Source organism: Bufo gargarizans, chromosome 10, assembly GCF_014858855.1.
Source record: "Bufo gargarizans isolate SCDJY-AF-19 chromosome 10, ASM1485885v1, whole genome shotgun sequence".
NCBI classification, from domain to species: Eukaryota; Metazoa; Chordata; class Amphibia; order Anura; family Bufonidae; genus Bufo; species Bufo gargarizans.
The window spans coordinates 112255270-112274990 of record NC_058089.1 but is presented as its reverse complement, the minus strand read 5'-3'; positions in this window follow the sequence as shown (position 1 = coordinate 112274990).

The window sequence follows — 19721 nt, the reverse complement described above, 5'->3', positions numbered from 1 at the left end:
ACACCAATTGACCCTTGTGTAGTGCCCACCCATACCTAGTGGGACACTACACTTGCCTCTCCAGTAGACTCAGGATACTCCAAGCAGGGCCGGCCTTTGGGATGTGCAAGCTGTGTGGCCGCACAGGGCGCCATGGCAGCAGGGGCGCCCAGCGGCCGACACAGCTTGCAGTCGGTCTCTTACAGCAGGCAGGCACGAGATTGTGTGAGGCGAGCCAGGCGAGCTGAGCCGCTGCAGCTGCCAGGTCAGGTTCCGGAGCGTGGAGGAGGAGCTTAGGGGCGCAGACAGGGTGAGGGCGGCGGCCGGTGCTCTGCAGACAGGGAGGGAGCAGAAGACTTCAAATAGTGAGTACCTGTTCTTGTGGGTTTTTTTTTTTGGTTTTTTTAACCAAATATCTTTCATTAAATGGGGGCAGGGTCTAATTAAGGAGGGCATGGGACTGGATAAGGGTGACAGACACTAGGTATGATTAAGGGGGGCAGGGGACTGGATAAGGGTGACAGACACTGGGTATGATTAAGAGGGGCAGGGGACTGGGTAAAGGTGACAGGGTATGATTAAGGGGGGCAGGGGACTGGCTCTGGGTGACACTGGGTATGATTAAGGGGGGCAGGGAACTGGGCAAAGGTGACAGGGTATGATCAAGGAGGTAGGAGACTGGCTATGGGTGACACTAGGTATGATTGTACTTGTTTGCACTTGCACTTACATTTTCTGTAATAAAAAAAACAGTTTGTTACAAAGATAGTTTTTCTCTTTGTGTATGTTTAGGTGAACCGGGGGGGGGGGGGGGGGGCACAAGATTAGCTCGCACAGGGCCTGAACACCTAACGCCAGCCCTGACTCCAAGCATACACACAGCACCGTCGTCACACCCAAGGGAGGTGCCTGCCTGGTACATAAGTGCTGCTGACGCCCCTCCCACAAATATAGGCCAATAAATCGACCTTCATATATATATATATATATATATATATCTATAGGATAGGATCCAGCTTCCCATAAAAACAATGACTTTATTCTTGTAGCGGTAAAAACATACAAGGACACCACGGTCTACGCGTTTCGGACAGTAATATCTTTAGTCCTTATTCATGACAGACAAAAGGTGAAAGAAACTCACTTCCTTTTAAGACAAATACAATCCCCGTGCTAATTATCCACTCCCAACACATGATTGCGAGGGGAGGGGGGAAATCAGCACAGGGGTTGTATATTTTTTACAACATGGGGAGGATGACAGGATGTTGCCAAAAGGGTGGTATTGCCCGAAGTGTCTTTCCTGAAAGTTACAGATGAGACAACCTGTTTGGAAAATATCCAAAAAAGAAATGGACTGTGTTATGGACTTGAGGAAATCTAAACCCTGATTAAGAAAATCTCCTAAAAATGGTATGTCCGCCACATTGCTCCTCCACACCAACAACATATCGTCGATGTAGCGTCCGTACCATTTTATGGAGGTAAAAAAAGGATTATTATATGCAAACAAAAAATGTTTTTCCCACCATGCCATCAAAATGTTGGCAACCGATGGTGAAAATTTCTCACCCATGGAAGCTCCAGAAATCTGGAGAATATTTTTTTCATGGCCATGCAGAGAAAATCCTGTAACTCCAATGTGTAGTTGCTCTAGGAAACCAGGAACCAGCGCAAAGAATCAACAGCCAAATGGCGGGGAATGTTAGTGTACAGCGAGACTACATCTGCCGTGATCCAAACATGATCTTTCATCCATGCAAATTTTTCAAAGGACTGTAGTACAGAACGTGTTTCCTTTAAAAAACCAGGCATCTGGGATACTAAAGGCTGAAGGAGGGAATCCACCCACTCCGACAACCATTCGGAGTATGAGCCAATGCCGGCTACTATTGGTCTCATAGGGGGTGGAAACCCTGCTTTATGAACCTTCGGTAGCGCATGGAATATAGAGATGATAGGTTGTTCCACAAAAATATAATCCATAGCCTTCTGATCCAGAATTCTCAAAGAAAACCCTTCTTGCAATATCCCTTTCAAGACAGGCTGATAGAGGGGGAGTGGACTGCTTTTGAGTGGAATGTATGTGGTAGTATCCTGCAACATTTTCATCATTTTCATCATCTGTCTTATAGATATCGCTATCAAGCAAAACCACGCCCCCCCCCCTCCCCCTTGTCAGCCTCCTTGATTACTATGTTGCGGTTGTTGGTCAGATCACGTAATGCAACATATTCATCCTTAGTCATATTGTTTTTTCTATTATAAAATACAGACGTATTCCTTCCAGCGACCTGATTCTGACAATTAATGGTTTCATACAGACTGCAAAGATCCCTCTCTACTAAATCCTGAAATCTGTCGAGAGCAGACGACCGTGTCCAGGGAAGTGAAAAAGTATCATGCCCTACCAGGGGAGGTGATCACAAGTCTAAGCTTTTGAGTAGAGAAGCGTATTGGATGTTCAGTTTGGAGAGCTGCGCACCCAATGGTTTAAATAAAAAACATGATTTGGTTTTACAATACAAATAGAAAATATTTGGTTTTAAATGTGATTTAATATATGTATGCACATATTGGGTGTCTCTCTTGCAGATTCCCCCCCCCCCCCCCTCTCTTCGCAATCATGTGTTGGGAGTGGATAATTAGCACAGGGGTGTATTTGTCTTAAAAGGAAGTGGGTTTCACCTTTTGTCTGTCATGAATAAGGACTAAAGATATTACTGTCCGAAACGCGTAGACCGTGGTGTCCTTGTATGTTTTTACCGCTACAAGAATAAAGTCATCGTTTTTATGGGAAACTGGATCCTATCCTTTTTTTACATTATTGAGCCTAGTCTGGGCTTTAATCCGTGCCTCCCAATAATGAATACAGGTGAGCGCTGCATTTGCCTTTATTTTTTCACACACACACACACACACACACATATATATATATATATATATATATATATAGTTAAGGCTGCAGCGCAGCCTGTAATTGTGGGAGGGGCATGCAGTACTTAGGCCGGCACTCACCTCCTCTCCAGCCTGATGTTCCAGCAGCGTGCCCCTCCCTCCCCTTTTCTCCACTCTCACCTTGGGTATGCCCCCTTTTCTTGGCGTACCCGCGACCGTGGCTCCCGACACACCTCAGCCTCTAGGTTCAGGGTTAAGGGTTTTCCCTTTCCCACTTCCACCATCCTAGCCCTGACCACAAATATATATATATATATATATATATATATACATAACAGTACCATAATAAGAACCAGGATAAGAGTATGCATTAAAAGGGTGTATATATATATACACACATATGTGTATTAATCAAAGATTATCAGTGATATTCTGTATTTAATGTGCAGTGGGGTTAATGTACAGTACGGTTAATCATAGATATTCAAAATTGATCAGAGGATAATTTCAAAGGCCTTTATTTAGGCCAAATGGATTCAGTAGATTGAGTTTATATATCCAGTACATTTCACGTCTTTTTTTGCACTGTGGGTTCTTGCGTTGATCAAAGGGTATTTGTTCTATGGGGGTGATTTTAAAACCAGAAAAAGATCCTTTATGGAAAGCAGCTGCCTGTCTGGATACATTATGTTTCTGAAATAGTTTTTTTTACACTAGACCTTGTAGGAGAGTTCCTGGGATAATAATGGACGGATAATACGTGCCACCAGAGGTCCGGAGTAAGAACCAGATCATTGCGGTTACAGCGGCAAATGCTGCTGGCACAGCGTGTCCAGGACAGTTCTTACTGTGAACAGGTAAAGAACAGGGTGGGTGCCTGTTCCCCACGGCCAGCCCAGGTCTTTGGTGGAGCTGGGCCTTTGAAGAACCCAGCCTGCTGAAGATGGGGGGGTGGAGTGGTGTCTTGCTGTGCTGGAGATTTTGATAGACAGAGTCGGTGCTGGTCAAGGAGAGACTGGGCGCACCACAAACTGAAGGATAGCCCTGGGACCTGTGGTGCCACTAGCTGAAGGGCCTCCGGCCTGAAGGAGACAAAGGCATGTAGCCTAGAAGCCCGCAGGACCGGTGTGGTCCGTACAGAAACAAGATGACTCAAACCTGCTGTTTGTTTGCTATGGAAGGACTTTTTGTTCTATGCTCTATGTGGATACGCCCCTGTGTGGTCTGCACAATGCCTGTTATGCCTTTGGTGTGAATAAAGTCACGGTGTATCACAAAGACTGTCTGTGATTGCCTCAATACTGCCGCCGCTACCGTAGCCTACCAGGAGCACCAGTGAGGCAGGCCTGAGGCAAAAGTTTGTGTTGGACTGCATGTCATCTATCAGGCATGCAAGTTTTATAGTTTCAGACAAGATGGAGGAGGCCATTAAACACCTGGTTCAGAGTAATCTACAGCAGCAACAGGCTCAAAGGGAAAGTAATGAGCTACAGCAAAAAAGACATGAGGAGGCTATGTGTGCACAGCAGCAGACAAACAATCTCCTAATGCAGCAGCTGGTAGGCATGCAAGAGTCGGTGCGAACATCCCTGCAAGGAGTTTTAACCGAGACAGCCCCGACTGTGTCTACTGCCAGGGACAAAGTTCGATCCGCCCTGAGGAAAATGGGTCCAGAAGACGATATAGAGGCATTCCTGACGGTGTTCGAAAGAACTGCGGAGCAAGAGAGGCTGCCATTGGAGCAGTGGGCTGAGGTGGTGGCGCCTTTTCTGGTGGGGGACGCACAAAAGGCCTTTTTTGACCTCGGCCGTGAAGAGGCCAAGGATTATGAGAGGCTAAAAGGTGAAGTGTTGGCCAGGTTGGGGGTGTTTTCCGAGTCCCGACCCGCCTGGTCACAAGCCTATGACTTACTTCCCCTAGTAAAAAAAAATGGCTTCAGCCTGAAATGTTGAGCCCTTCTCAGATGGTTGAAAGGGTCATGTTTGACAGGTTTGTGCGTATCCTCCCGAGAGCCATACAGCGCTGGGTGGGACAAGGCGATCCAGGCAACCTGGAACAACTGGTTAGCCTGGTGGAGAGGTATATGGCCACTCAGGATTTGGTGCGGGACTCAGCGGTACTACTGAAGTCACGTCAGCCCCGTTGCCGACCCGGGATCCTGAAAAAGGGTTCCAACCTCATAAGAGGGAGGCTGCGAGTATCAGATGTTGGCATTGTCAGGACTGGGGACATGTGGCAGCCAACTGCCCTAGGGCATCCGAACCCATGGAATGCGGGTTCGCTCGCCGGTTCTCCTTTTTGCCCAACCAGTATATATAGCTGACCCCCTGCTGGGCGCGGACACCTCTCCGGTGTGTGATGTCGTTGTTAATGCACATTCCGTGCAGGTCCTGCTGGACTCTGGGAGCCTGGTAACTCTGGTACATGAGTAGCTGGTAACGGAAAAACTCCCGGAAAGGCGAACCCTTACCATTGTCTGTATACATGGGGATCCCTGGGAGTATCCCACCAGTAAGGTTACCCTGGCGGTGTGTGGGAAAGAGGTACCTCTGAAGGAGGCGGCAAAGGAGAAGATGGCCTTTGTCACCCCGGAGGGGCTTTTTCAGTATCGGGTGTTGCCTTTTGGGTTGCATGGTGCTCCGGCTACGTTCCAGCATCTGATGGATGTCATCCTCAAGCCCCATCACCAGTATACCTCGGCGTATCTGGATGATATAGTTGTGTTCAGCCCGTACTAGGAGGGTCATTTGTCAAAACTTGAGGCAGTGATAGATTCTCTCAGGAAGGCGGGTTGACCGCCAACCCCAAAAAGTGCTCGGTGGGGCTAGAAGAAGCTCGCTATTTGGGGTATGTGATGGGACGCGAAGTCGTTAGGCCCCAAGTAAATAAAGTCGAAGCAATCCGGAATTGGCCTAGGCCTCGTACGTCCAAGCAAGTACGGTCATTTTTAGGCCTGATTGGGTATTATATGAGGTTCATTCCCCATTTTGCCACCTTGGTAGCCCCGTTAACCAGACTCTTGAAGGGAAGAAAGTCGGTGATGGTTTACTGGGGAGAGCAGGAGGAGGAGACGTTCTCGACTTCAAGCGGGAGTTTGTAGTTCAAACAGATGCCTTGGCAGTAGGACTAGGGGCTGTGCTTTCCCAGGAGCTCAATGGGGAAGAGCAGCCGTTGTTTTTCTAAGCCGCAAGCTTACCCCAGGAGAAACCCAGTATAGCATCGTGGAGAGAGAGTGTCTCGCCATCAAGTGGGCACTCAAGTCTCTCAGATATTACCTCTTAGGGAGAAGGTTCCGTCTGGTGACCAACCACTCCCCTCTCCAGTGGATGAGTCGGGCTAAAGAGGGGAGCGCTCGGGTCATCAGGTGGTCCTTGTCCCTCCAGAACTTTACGTTCACTGTTGAGCACGTGGCCGGCCGCTTACAGGGAAATGCAGATGCCCTGTCCCGGGTACACTGCTGTGCATGTGTTCACCCCCTCAAGCTTGAACAGTATGTTCAAGCCCTTAGGGGTGAAAAAAGGGGGGGATATGTAGGAGAGTCCCTGGGATAATAATGGAAGGATGATACGTGCCACCAGAGGTCCTGGCCTCGGTAGAGTAAGAACCGGATCATTGAGGTTACAGCGGCGAATGCTGCTGGTGCTGTGTGTCCGGGCCAGTTATTACTGGGAACAGGTAAAGAGCAGGGTGTGTGCCTGTTCCCCACGGCCAGCCCAGGTTTTTGGTGGAGCTGGGCCTTTTAAGAACCCAGCCTGCTGAAGATGGGGGGTGGGGTGTGTGATGGAGATTTTGACAGACAGAGTCAGTGCTGGTCAAGGAGAAACTGGGTGCAGCACAAACTGAAGGATAGCCATGGGACCTGTGGTGCCACTAGCAGAAGGGCCTCCGGCCTGAGGGAGACAAAGGCAGGTAGCCTAGAAGCCCTCAGGACCGGTGTGGTCCGTACAGAAACAAGGTGACTCAAACCTGCTGTTTGTTTGCTATGGAAGGACTTTTTGTTCTATGCTCTATGTGGATACGCCCCTGTGTGGTCTGCACATTGCCTGTTATGCCTTTGGTGTGAATAAAGTCACGGTGTATCACAAAGACTGTCTGTGATTGCCTCAATACTGCCGCCGCTACCATAGCCTACCACGAGCACACGCCCACAACCTATATTTAATTAATCTATTTCTCAGGGTTTGTATTGTGCGTCCCACGTACTGTAGCCCACAGGGGCACTCTAGGATATAAATTACATGTGTAGAATTACAATCTAGGGTGCCCTGTATTTCACAACATTCGCCATCTCTCAGCGTGTTCGAGTGCCATTGCGACAGACCACGTAACCGTGGCTCAGCGATCATGTGGTCCATTCTGAGTGAAACTTTGCCGTGAGTGCGATAGTTATAAGAGATTAGAGGCAGTATAAATGCTTGTTTTTTTACAAGAATATAGCAAGGAAGTGGCTTCAGATGAGTCCAAAGAATGGACTTAAGTCCGATTGCAGTTTTTTTTATAATAAAATAAGGTATATGCAAATTAGAAAGCACCTGTGGCAACACCCCTCCCTCTGGGCTGTCCCCTGATGCTCATTTATGATGGTTTCTGTTTGACTATAAATATTTGGAATAAGTGTAACACTAAACATTGAGTCTTTGTAACCTGATGAAGGGGGCTTGAGCAGCCCCGAAACGCGTTGTATTGTTTTACTGACAAATAAAGAAAAACTCAATAAAGAAGAAGAACTTTATTCTTCATGTGAATGTCCACGCTGGTGTTTTTTGCTCCACATCGATTTCCTGATATATCCTTACTACAAATCTAGCCATATCTGACTTAATGTTGGTAAGATTAATGGAAGCCAGCGTCAATGGAGTGGGTACCGCCATCCTAGGTGATTGAGTTTGACAGCTTTATTCTTCTCGTTCCCCTTCTTATGCTCTGTTTCAGAGGACAAACCTTTACCCCTTTTCCTCTAGCCACATCCTGCTATCCTCATCCATACTTTCATAAGAGAGGATCCTGAAGATGCGACACTTTCCTCCCTCTGAATGCTCCTGATCTCATTGTTCAGCCCGTCATTGCCCAGATCCTCAGTAGCAACGTTGTCCTGCAGAACTGGGCCAGAGTTTAATCAAACGACCTTAGACTCCCCCATCTCCCTATCCTTTTGGCGCGTATCTTTTTCTTGCTTGTCTTCCTTTGCCCCTCAGTTCCCTCACTTCTGCTAGTCCCCTCCCCAGCAGAAGCAGCCTCAGGGCCTTCCCCCACTGGGTTCTGCATCCTGTTAATAAGCTATGGTGCCCCATTTTAGTAGCCCATGCTGTTTTATAATACATTTAGTTAGACAAGTCAGTGTCAGTTGGTAATTTGGAACACGTCTCTCGGAGTATTTGATTTAAAGGTTGTGCAGCAGCTTGCATCCAGAGCTTCCACACACAGCACACTACCGACCTGCCAACAACCACATGAAAAGGAAGTTTTGGATACAAACTGCAGCCTACGTGGTGGAACTATCACACATGGGAGCTCAACCTTTAAATTAAATATTCAGAGAGACGTGTTCCAAATTAAATACCAGCTGACTCAAAGTGAATGTATTATATAACTCCTAGGCTGTAGGTGCCAGTTACAATATGTAGGACAAACTGTACTGGAACTGTAGAACTGACCCAATGGTCATCGTCAACCGACGCAAAGCAACAGGCATGGACTGTCAAGACACCAGGCCATTGCTTATAAACTGGATGCAGAACCCATGGGAATAACACCTACAGGTGCTTCCTAAAGGGTTTCTGTCATCAGAAAAATGGGTATTAACCTAGATGACATTAGCGCTCACCTCTTTCTACGCCCTTCTACACTTAATTGACTGGGCCAGGCCAGCTCCTCCTGCCGGGGAAATCTCGTGTCTGCGCTGTAGAGTTCAGTTTTCGGCGCAAGCACAGTGAGGGAAAGATGCTTGCCGGCTGCCAGCTTTCTCACTGCGACGTATTCAGCACAGGTGCAGTGAGGAAACCGGCAGCCAGTGAGCGTCCTTCCCTCATTGCGCCTGCGCAGAATACTGAACGGGGCGGCGCAGGTGTGAGATTTCTCCAGCAAACAGGGCCGGCATTAGGAGACCAATGCTGGCCTGGCCCTGTCAATCAAGTATAGAAGGGAGTAGAAAGAGGTGAGCGAACGGAGCCTCTAGGAGCAGGTGCAACGCCCCCCCCCCCCCTGCTCCTAGAGGCTCATTTCATATTATAAAAGTTTGTTTTTCTAAATAACGGCGGCACATAGTGACATGGGACTAATATAGTTATGTTCAGCTGACATTAGGGCATCCTTAATGTGAGCCAGGTTAATACCCATATTTCTGATAACAGAAACCCTTTAATAAATTAGAATATCATCGAAAAGTTAATTTATTTCAGTAACTCAAACTCATAATCTTTAGATTATACACAGAGTGATTTATGGTGTGCGTTTATTTCTTTTAACTTTAATGAATATGGTTACAGATAATGAAAACCCAAAAGTCACTATCTCAGAAAATAAGAATATTATATGAGACCAATTTAAAAAAAAAAAGTTTTTTATTACAGAAATGTTGGCCTACTGAAGTCGGTTTAGTATACGCACTGAATACTTGGTTGGGGCTCCTGCGTGAAATACTGCATCAATGAGGCATTGTGGCAGGGACGAGATCAACCTGTGACACTGCTGAGGTGCTATGGAAGCCCAGGTTGCCTTTAAAGCGGCCCTCAGCTTGTCTGCACTGTTGGGTTTGGTGTCTCTCATAGATTCTCTATGAGGTTTAGGTCAGGCAGTTTGCCAATCAAGCATACTGTGGTTATTAAACCAAGTATTGGTACTTTTGGCAGTATTAGGCAGGTGCCAAGTCTTGCTGGACAATAAGCATCTCCATAAAGCTTGTCAGCAGAGGGAAGCATGAAGTGCTGTAAAATATCCTGGACTTTGGAGAGTGGACCAGCACCAGCAGATGACATGGCTCCCCAACTATCAGTGACTGTGAAAATTTCACACTGGACCTCAAGCAACTTGGATTGTGTGCCTCTCCACTCTTCCTCCAGACTATGGGACTTTGATTGCCAAATTAAATGCAAAATTTACTTTCATCTGAAAATGGGACTTTGGGTCCAGTCCTTTTTCTCATTGGCCCAGGTAAGCCCCTTCTGATGTGGTCTCTGGGCCATGAGTTGCTTGACACAAGGAATACGACAGTTGTAGCCCATGTCCTCGATACGTCTGTGTGTGGTGGTTCCTGAAGACTCCATCTGCAGTGCACTCCTTGTGAATGTCCCCCAAATTCCTGAATGGAATTTTCTTGACAATCCTTTCAAGGCTGCGGTTCTCCCAGTTGCTTGTGTACCTTTTTCTACCACACTTTTTCCTTCCACTTAACATTCCATTAATATGCTACCATACAGCTGTGATAACACCATCGGCACTGATGATAACATCTGGCCACTTGTGGGGTGGGTTGTTCTTAATTTGGGGAGGCCTCCCCGTAGTTTTGGGGAGGCATTCAGGAACATGAGCTATTGTTTAATGTGTTTTTCATATAGCTGTCTGACTTCCACAGCAACTTGAATTAACTATGCAGTGCCTATGGGAGATTTAATCATGTTCTGGTCCAATGGGGCGCCGAGTCCCTGGACCTATTAGGTTCTGATCCAGGGACCGGGTCCTCTACTTAAATCCCCTGCTGGCAGTTCATCCTTGCCAGTTACACGTTTATCTCTCTTGCTGTGCTCCCGGTTCTGTCTGTGTTTGGATTGCTTGCTATACCCGTCTGGTTCTGTCTTTAGCTTGGTTATTTTGACTTCCCTCCATCTTCCAATTTTGTACAGTATTGTCCTCCTGCCTTTTGACCTTATTCTGTATGACCCTTTGCTGTGTGGTTATGTTCTGTGTCCAGGGGTGCACCTAGCCTTTTTACTGCCCGAGGCGAAAATTGAAATGGCGCCCCCCCCCCCATACCGAATTCTCAACCCCTTCCCTCCAGCCTTACTGTTAAAGACATACTTGGAATACTTTAGCGATAATGCTCCTCAACACCACCTCCATTAGTAGAATACCCTCCAAAATAGTTTGAACATTTTGGGACGTGGCCAATACCAATGATCTTTATTTTTCATTCTTCATATGGGCGGTGTGATTTTTACACTTTTTTTTAAACAGTGTAAAAAAAATGCGATTGTCTGATCACTTCTTCCACAGATTGCAATGATTTAACATCATTGCTGTGAATATGTGCATACTGAGCAACCTGTCAATCACCACCCTGAGTGATCGTCTCATAATATACTTCATATGCCCAGGAATATACCCAGGGTCATCATATTAGACTGATGTATTCTCTTCTAGTAGCCAAATGGCACAATCTATATTTTTTGTGCTGTTTTGTCTACTAGTAGTTCAGACCTCTAGCTGTGACATGCCGTCTTTCCATAGAGAAGCATATTAAACAGATATATCTGCTTTAAAGGGGTTGTCCCATCATACCCTTTCCACGGCGAGATGGGAATTAGCTCTGGCCCAAGGTGCGCAGGCGTCAACTCCTATTGTATTAAATGGGAGCTAAGTAAATAATTACGCTGCTTCTATAGTGTATATATACATTTTTATAATATACAAACCCTCTGCTATATGTATGTACTGTGTGTGTAATATATATTTGTGTATTGTGAAGGTGTGTGGTGTGTGCATGTATAATGATAGACCAGCCTCTCATGGAGTCCTGGTACAGTTTTAATCTGAGGACTAGAATATATATATATATATATATATATATATATATACAGACGTGGACAAAATTGTTGGTACCCTTTGGTCAATGAAAGAAAAAGTCACAATGGTCACAGAAATAACTTTAATCTGACAAAAGTAATAATAAATTAAAATTCTATAAATGTTAACCAATGAAAGTCAGACATTGTTTTTCAACCATGCTTCAACAGAATTATGTAAAAAAATAAACTCATGAAACAGGCATGGACAAAAATGATGGTACCCCTAGAAAACACAGAACATAATGTGACCAAAGGGACATGTTAATTCAAGGTGTGTCCACTAATTAGCATCACAGGTGTCTACAACCTTGTAATCAGCCATTGGGCCTATATATATGGCTCCAGGTAATCACTGTGTTGTTTGGTGATATGGTGTGTACCACACTCGACATGGACCAGAGGAAGCAAAGGAAAGAGCTGTCTCAAGAGATCAGAAAGAAAATTATAGACAAGCATGTTAAAGGTAAAGGCTATAAGACCATCTCCAAGCAACTAGATGTTCCTGTGAGTACAGTTGCACATATTATTCATAAGTTTAAGATCCATGGGACTGTAGCCAACCTCCCTGGACGTGGCCGCAGGAGGAAAATTGATGACAAATCTAAGAGACGGATAATCCGAATGGTAACAAAAGAGCCTAGAAAGACTTCTAAAGAGATTCAAGGTGAACTTCATGCTCAAGGAACATCAGTGTCAGATCGCACCATCCGTCGTTGTTTGAGCCAAAGTGGACTACATGGGAGACGACCAAGGAGGACACCATTGTTGAAAACGAATCATAAAAAAGCAAGACTGGAATATGCCAAACTACATGTTGACAAGCCACAAAGCTTCTGGGAGAATGTCCTGTGGACAGATGAGACAAAAATCGAAGTTTTTGCCAAGGCACATCAGCTGTATGTTCACAGACGAAAAAATGAAGCATATCAAGAAAAGAACACTGTCCCTACTGTGAAACATGGAGGAGGCTCTGTTATGTTCTGGGGCTGCTTTGCTGCGTCTGGCACAGGGTGTCTTGAATCTGTGCAGGGTACAATGAAATCTCAAGACTATCAAGGAATTCTAGAGAGAAATGTACTAGCCAGTGTCAGAAAGCTTGGTCTCAGTCGCAGGTCATGGGTCTTGCAACAGGACAATGACCCAAAACACACCGCTAAAAACACCCAAGAATGGCTAAGAGGAAAAAATTGGACTATTCTAAAGTGGCCTTCTATGAGCCCTGACCTCAATCCTATTGAGCATCTTTGGAAGGAGCTGAAACATGCAGTCTGGAAAAGGCACCCTTCAAACCGGACACAACTGGAGCAGTTTGCTCATGAGGAGTGGGCCAAAATACCTGCTGAGAGGTGCAGATGTCTCATTGACAGTTACAGGAAGCGTTTGATTGCAGTGATTGCCTCAAAAGGTTGCGCAACAAAATATTAAGTTAGGGGTACCATCATTTTTGTCCATGCCTGTTTCATGAGTTTATTTTTTTACATAATTCTGTTGAAGCATGGTTGAAAAACAATGTCTGACTTTCATTGGTTAACATTTATAGAATTTTAATTTATTATTACTTTTGTCAGATTAAAGTTATTTCTGTGACCATTGTGACTTTTTCTTTCATTGACCAAAGGGTACCAACAATTTTGTCCACGTCTGTATATACTGTATATAATGGCAGCACCGACTGAAAAAATGAATAAAGCAGAGCCCAATGGGAATAAGCTTACCCAATATACAGGAAACAAAAAACGGGCAGCACTCCAATTCATGGAACGGTGAACTCAAGCTTTATTCACCCATGTGATAAGGCAACGTTTCGGCTCAATACCAGAAAAAAGAGAAAGGCTCTGGTATTGAGCTGAAACGTTGCCTTACCACATGGGTGAATAAAGCTTGAGTTCACTGTTCCATGAATTGGAGTGCTGCCCGTTTTTTGTTTCCTGTATATTGGGTAAGCTTATTCCCATTGGGCTCTGCTTTATTCATTTTTTCAGTCAGGGCTGCCATTATATATATATATATATATATATATATTCTAGTCTTCAGATTAAAACTGTACCAGGACTCCATGAGAGGCTGGTCTATCATTATACATGCACACACCACACACCTTCACAATACACATTCCACACATCAATAACCATTACGTGCAGACACACATTCATATACGTATAACACACAGTGTACACACATTACACATACAGTACACTCACCATTTCTATAAGTGGCTTTCAGTCATGGGGTGGTGTCGGAGGGGAGGGGGGACACAGAACAGGTCACACAGTTTACAGACTCCATCCCCCTCCTCATGTCTACACCGACTACTAGCTGAAAGCTGCTGAGCAGGTGGAGGATTAGGCAGGGTCTGCAGGGTAATGCTGCTGGGCAGGTGGATGGTTAGGCGGGGTCTGCAGGGTAATGCTGTTGGGCAGGTGGAGGGTTAGGCAGGGTCTGCAGAGTAATTCTGCTGGACAGGTGGAAGGTTAGGCAGGGTATGCAGGGTAATGCTGCTGAGCAGGTGGAGGGTTAGGCAGGGCTCGCAGAGTAATGCTGCTGGGCAGGAGGAAAGTTAGGCAGGGGCTGCAGGGTAATACTGCCGGGTAGGTTGAGGGTTAGGCAGGGTCTGCAGGGTAATGCTGCTGGGCAGGTGGAGGGTTAGGCAGGGTCTGCGGGGTAATGCAGCTGGGCAGGTGGAGGGTTAGTCAGGGGCTGCAGGATAATGATGCCGGGCAGGTGGAGGGTTAGGCAGAGTCTGCAGGGTGATGCTGCCGGGCAGGTGGAGGGTTAGGCAGGGGCTGCAGGGTGATGCTGCTGGGCAGGTACAGGGTTAGGCAGGGTCTGCAGGGTAATGCGGCTGGGCAGGTGGAGGGTTAGGCAGGGTCTGCAAGGTAATGCTGCCGGGCAGGTGGAGGGTTAGGAAGGGTCTGCAGGGTAATGCTGCTGGGCAGGTGGAGGTTGAGGGTTAGGTAGGGTCTGCAGGATAATGCTGCTGGGCAGGTTGAGGGTTAGGCAGGGTCTGCAGGGTAATGCTGCTGGGCAGGTGGAGGGTTAGGCAGGTTCTGCAGGGTAATGCTGCTGGGCAGGTGGAGGGTTAGGCAGGGTCTGCAGGGTAATGCTGCTGGGCAGGTGAAGGGTTAGGCAGGGTCTGCAGGGTGATGCTGCCGGGCAGGTGGAGGGTTAGGCAGGGCTCCTCCGTTGGGAGTCTCTTGCAGGGGTTGGTTTCGGCCTTTCTTCCAGGAGTGGGAGACAGGAGGGCAAGTGAAGGATTTGCATACACCTCACGGATATCTTCCGGCTTATGTCACCCCGATTCTGAAGGTGATCCACCGGTGGGGTTTGGGAGTGAGGGAAATCAAGGCCCAGTCAAGGAGATCCCTTGATGAGAGGGTCTTGCAGGGTGATGCTGCTGGGCAGGTAGAGGGTTAGGCAGGGTCTGCAGGGTAATGCAGCTGGGCAGGTGGAGGGTTAGGCAGGGGCTGCAGGGTAATACTGCTGGGCAGGTGGAGGGTTAGGCAGGGGCTGCAGGGTAATGCTGCTGGGCAGGTGGAGGGTTAGGCAGGGTCTGCAGGGTAATGTGGCTGGGCAGGTGGAGGGTTAGGCAGGGTCTGCAGGGTAATGCTGCCGGGCAGGTGGAGGGTTAGGAAGGGTCTGTAGGGTAATGCTGCTGGGCAGGTGGAGGTTGAGGGTTAGGCAGGATCTGCAGGGTAATGCTGCTGGGCAGGTTGAGGGTTAGGTAGGGTCTGCAGGGTAATGTTGCTGGGCAGGTTGAGGGTTAGGCAGGGCCTGCAGAGTAATGCTGCCGGGCAGGAGGAGGGTTAGGCAGGGTCTGCAGGGTAATACTGCCAGGCAGGTTGAGGGCTAGGCAGGGTCTGCAGGGTAATGCTGCTGGGCAGGTGGAGGGTTAGGCAGGGTCTGCAGGATAATGCTGCTGGGCAGGTGGAGGGTTAGGCAGGGTCTGCAGGGTAATGCTGCTGGGCAGGTGAAGAATTAGGCAGGGTCTGCAGGGTAATGATGCTGGGCAGGTGAAGGGTTAGGCAGGGTCTGCAGGGTAATTCTGCTGGGCAGGTGAAGGGTTAGGCAGGGTCCTCAGGGTAATTCTGCCGAGCAGGTGAAGGGTAAGGCAGGGCCTGCAGGGTAATGCTGCTGGGCAGGTGGAGAGTTAGGCAGGGTCTGCAGGGTAATGCACACATATATATGAGAAAACACAAATCTATACTAACCCTACCAATCTATCTATCCTATCACCTTCACCCAGGGCCAACCTCCGCCTCTTGTCCCTCCATGAGGCCAGCCCTTCCTCGACCACCCACACCCAGTCCCTCGCCTCATGTCCTCCCATGCCCGCATAGTCCAGGGCTGGATGTTGGCCTCCCCACACGAAAATATGAACCCCCCACCCCATCCCAACCAAACTATCATACACTATATACATCTTATAACAACCATATCAATCTATACAAACCAATATTAAAATCCACCCGAAGGTCCAAGTTCAGTCATTTGCAAACCTTTCTTCAAAAACTCATCTTAAATGCAAAACAAAAACCTAATGTGAAAGCCTCAGCCCAACACCAGTTAAAGTGCTACTGAGGCTAAGGCACATCAAAAGTGAAGCCTCTCCAGAGGTAAGAGACCCCATCCGTACCCACCTTCTTGCACTCAAGAGAGTGAACCTTCGCCAGGTCACCTAGAATGTTCCTAAACACCTCTTCCACAGGGAGGACTTTCTGCTGGGTTGAAACTAAAGACTGCGTTCAATGTGAAGTACCTGACAACTATGCTAACTATAAAAGCTGTGCATGGGTCCCTTCTTCCCAAACCTTTAAATGCTCCATAAGCCCATTCCACATAGGAGAGGTTGGCTAGCCTAGGCTAGCCAATGGATGCGCCCACCCGTTTGCATACCTCTGTATTAAAGGGACACTGAAGCAGGAAGTGCTCCATACTTTCCAGTATGTCGCCACACTCCTCCCGGGGACAACCCCTTTCATCAGAGTTCCTGTACTTCAAGTTGTCCCTTACATACAGCTTCCCGTGAAAGCAGCGCCAAACCAAGTCCCAAAACTTCAAGAGGATCCTTGCCGAATTTAACAACTGTAACCCCTTGTCTAGATCTCGGCTTGGGCAATCCTTAAGGGCCAGGGGCTTTTGGAAGTGGGTCAACAAGACCCTCTCATTAAGGGATCTCCTTGACTGGGCCTTGATTTCCCTCACTCCCAAACCCCACCGGTGGATCACCTTCAGAATCGGGGTGACATAAGCCGGAAGATATCCGTGAGGTGTACGCAAGTCCTTCACTTGCCCTCCTGTCTCCCACTCCTGGAAGAAAGGCCGAAACCAACCCCTGCAAGAGACCCCTTTCCAGAGGTTTGCCAGGTTGATCTTAAAGGTGTTCACAAGGAACACCACTGGGATGACCATACCCAACCCCCCCCCTAATCTCCTCGTACGGTATGTCACCTCTCTCTTGACTAGGTTCAGCCTATTCCCCCATAACAGTTGAAAGAACAGGACTGTAAACCCGAGTCCAGAGAGGTTCTGGCAAGACACATACACTGGCCAAATAGATAAGCAAAGGGAAAAGGTAAGTCTTGATCAAGTTCACCCTTTCCCTGAGGGTCAAAGACCAACCCTTCCACCGGTCAACCTTCTGAGCGGCGATCTTAAGCCTGCTGTCCCAATTTTGGGTGGTATAATCCCCTTGGCCGAATTGAACGCCTAGGACTTTGGCTGACGACTGGGGCTCTGGGAGGGTGTCCAGGAGACCGAAAGATGGATCACCCCCTCCCAGCCAGAGACTCTCACACTTATCCCGGTTAGTCACGGACCCGGAGACTTCCGAGTAGGGTTTTACCTCCGACATCACGTATTCCACCTCCACTCCCGAGGACACGAAAACAGTGACTTTATCGGCATACGCCACCACCCTCAGAGTGGATTCTGGCTCCTCCAGACTTATCCTGACTCCCGCTAACGGTCCTCGATCAATCCTCCTAATAAAAGGATCAATCGCAAACACCTCAAAAGGGCTGCCAGACCAACCGTTCACCAGCGGGAAACTCTGTGCCCCTGCATACAAGATCTTTAAACAATCGACAAACCCTCCCGGCAGGCCATATTTCAGAAGGACTGCCCAGAGGTACTAGTGGTTAACCCGATCAAAAGCCTTTGCCTGATCTAAGGCCAGCATGTACCCCTTCCAGCTACCCTCTCTACTCCGCTCCACTGTCTCTCAGACACCGAGCACAGCACTAAACGTGCTTCGGCCTGGAACCGAGCAATGTTGAGTCTCCGAAAGGAGCCGGGGCGCAAGCTGCACCAACCGATTAAACAGTATCTTGGCCAGGATCTTTCTGTCTGTACTGAGAAGCGCTATGGGACGCCAATTCTCAATACGGCTCGGATCTTTACCCTTTGATATACGTTTACCTGTGCCTGTGCCGCAAGCCAGTCTGAAACAAATGCGGTCAGCGGAAGCAGGCAGTTCCGAGGACAGCCGCCGGGGGCCTTCATCGGGCTGTTCTCAGAACTGCCTGCTCCCGGTGACCGCATTTGATTTCAGACCGGCTCGCGGCACAGGCACAGGTAAGGGCTTACCTAGACTTGTGAGTCAAGATGGCAGCCCGCATGTGTTCGCTGGCAAACACTGCGAACTGGCCATCACTGTCCATATATACAGAATAAGAGCAGATAGTGAGGATTACACCCGGTACACAGGACAGGAGAAGTGGTACTGTGCAGTGTCCAAATATAGAGAATAAGAGCAGATACTGAGGAACTCTTTTTAATTTTATACAAAAATACAAAAAATTTGCCATAAAATTTCCAAACAATATATAAAACAAGTATATACACTTACCCTACTGGCCCAGCTCCATGCATACTATCTCATTCATACCTACTGAAAAGAGAAAATAAAACCTAGCCTAACGTAAACATCCGATCCGGCTGAACCCCGACTATATACAAATTTATACAACTTATTTCTAACAGAAATAAATGACAACTTGTCACAATAAATAATAACATTTTTTATTTTTATTTTCTTTTTTAAATACATATTATTTTTTTTTTTTTATTATTATTATTATTTTGTATATTTTTTTTTTTTTTTTTTTTTTTTTTTATATGCACACACATATATAAGAAAACCAAACCTATACTAACCCTACCAATCTATCTATCCCATCACCTTCACCCAGGGCCAACCTCCGCCTCTTGTCCCTCCATGAGGCCAGCCCTTCCTCCACCACCCACACCCAGCCCCTCGCCTCATGTCCTCCTATGTCCGCATAGTCCAGGGCTGGATGCAGGCCTCACCACACGAAAAATAAATAAATAAATAAATAAATATGAACCCCCCCCACCCTATCCCACCCAACCTAACTACACCCCACTTACCCTATATACATCTTATAACGACCATATCAATCTATACAAACCAATATTAAAATCCCCCCGAAGGCCCAAGTTCAGTCATTTGCAAACCTTTCTTCAAAAACTCATCTTTAATACAAAACAAAAACCTAATGTGAAAGCCTCAGCCCAACACCAGGAAAAGTGCTACTGAGGCTAAGGTACATCAAAGGTGAAGCCTCTCCAGAGGTAAGAGACCCCATCCATACCCACCTTCTCGCACTCAAGAGAGCGAACCTTCGCCAGGTCACCTAGAATGTTCCTACACACTTCTTCCACAGGGAGGACTTTCTGCTGGGTTGAAACTAAACACCGTGCGTTCCATGTGAAGTACCTGACCACTATGCTAACTACAAAAGCTGTGCATGGGTCCCTTCTTCCCAAACCTTTGAATGCTCCATAAGCCCATTCCGCATAGGAGAGGTTGGCTAGCCTAGGCCAGCCAATGGAATGCGCCCACCCGTTTGTATACCTCTGTATTAAAGGGACACTGAAGCAGGAAGTGCTCCATACTTTCCAGTATGTCGCCACACTCCTCCCGGGGACAACCCCTTTCATCAGAGTTCCTATACCTCAAGTTGCCCCTTACATACAGCTTCCCGTGAAAGCAGCGCCAAGCCAAGTCCCAAAACTTCAAGGGGATCCTTGCCGAATTAACAA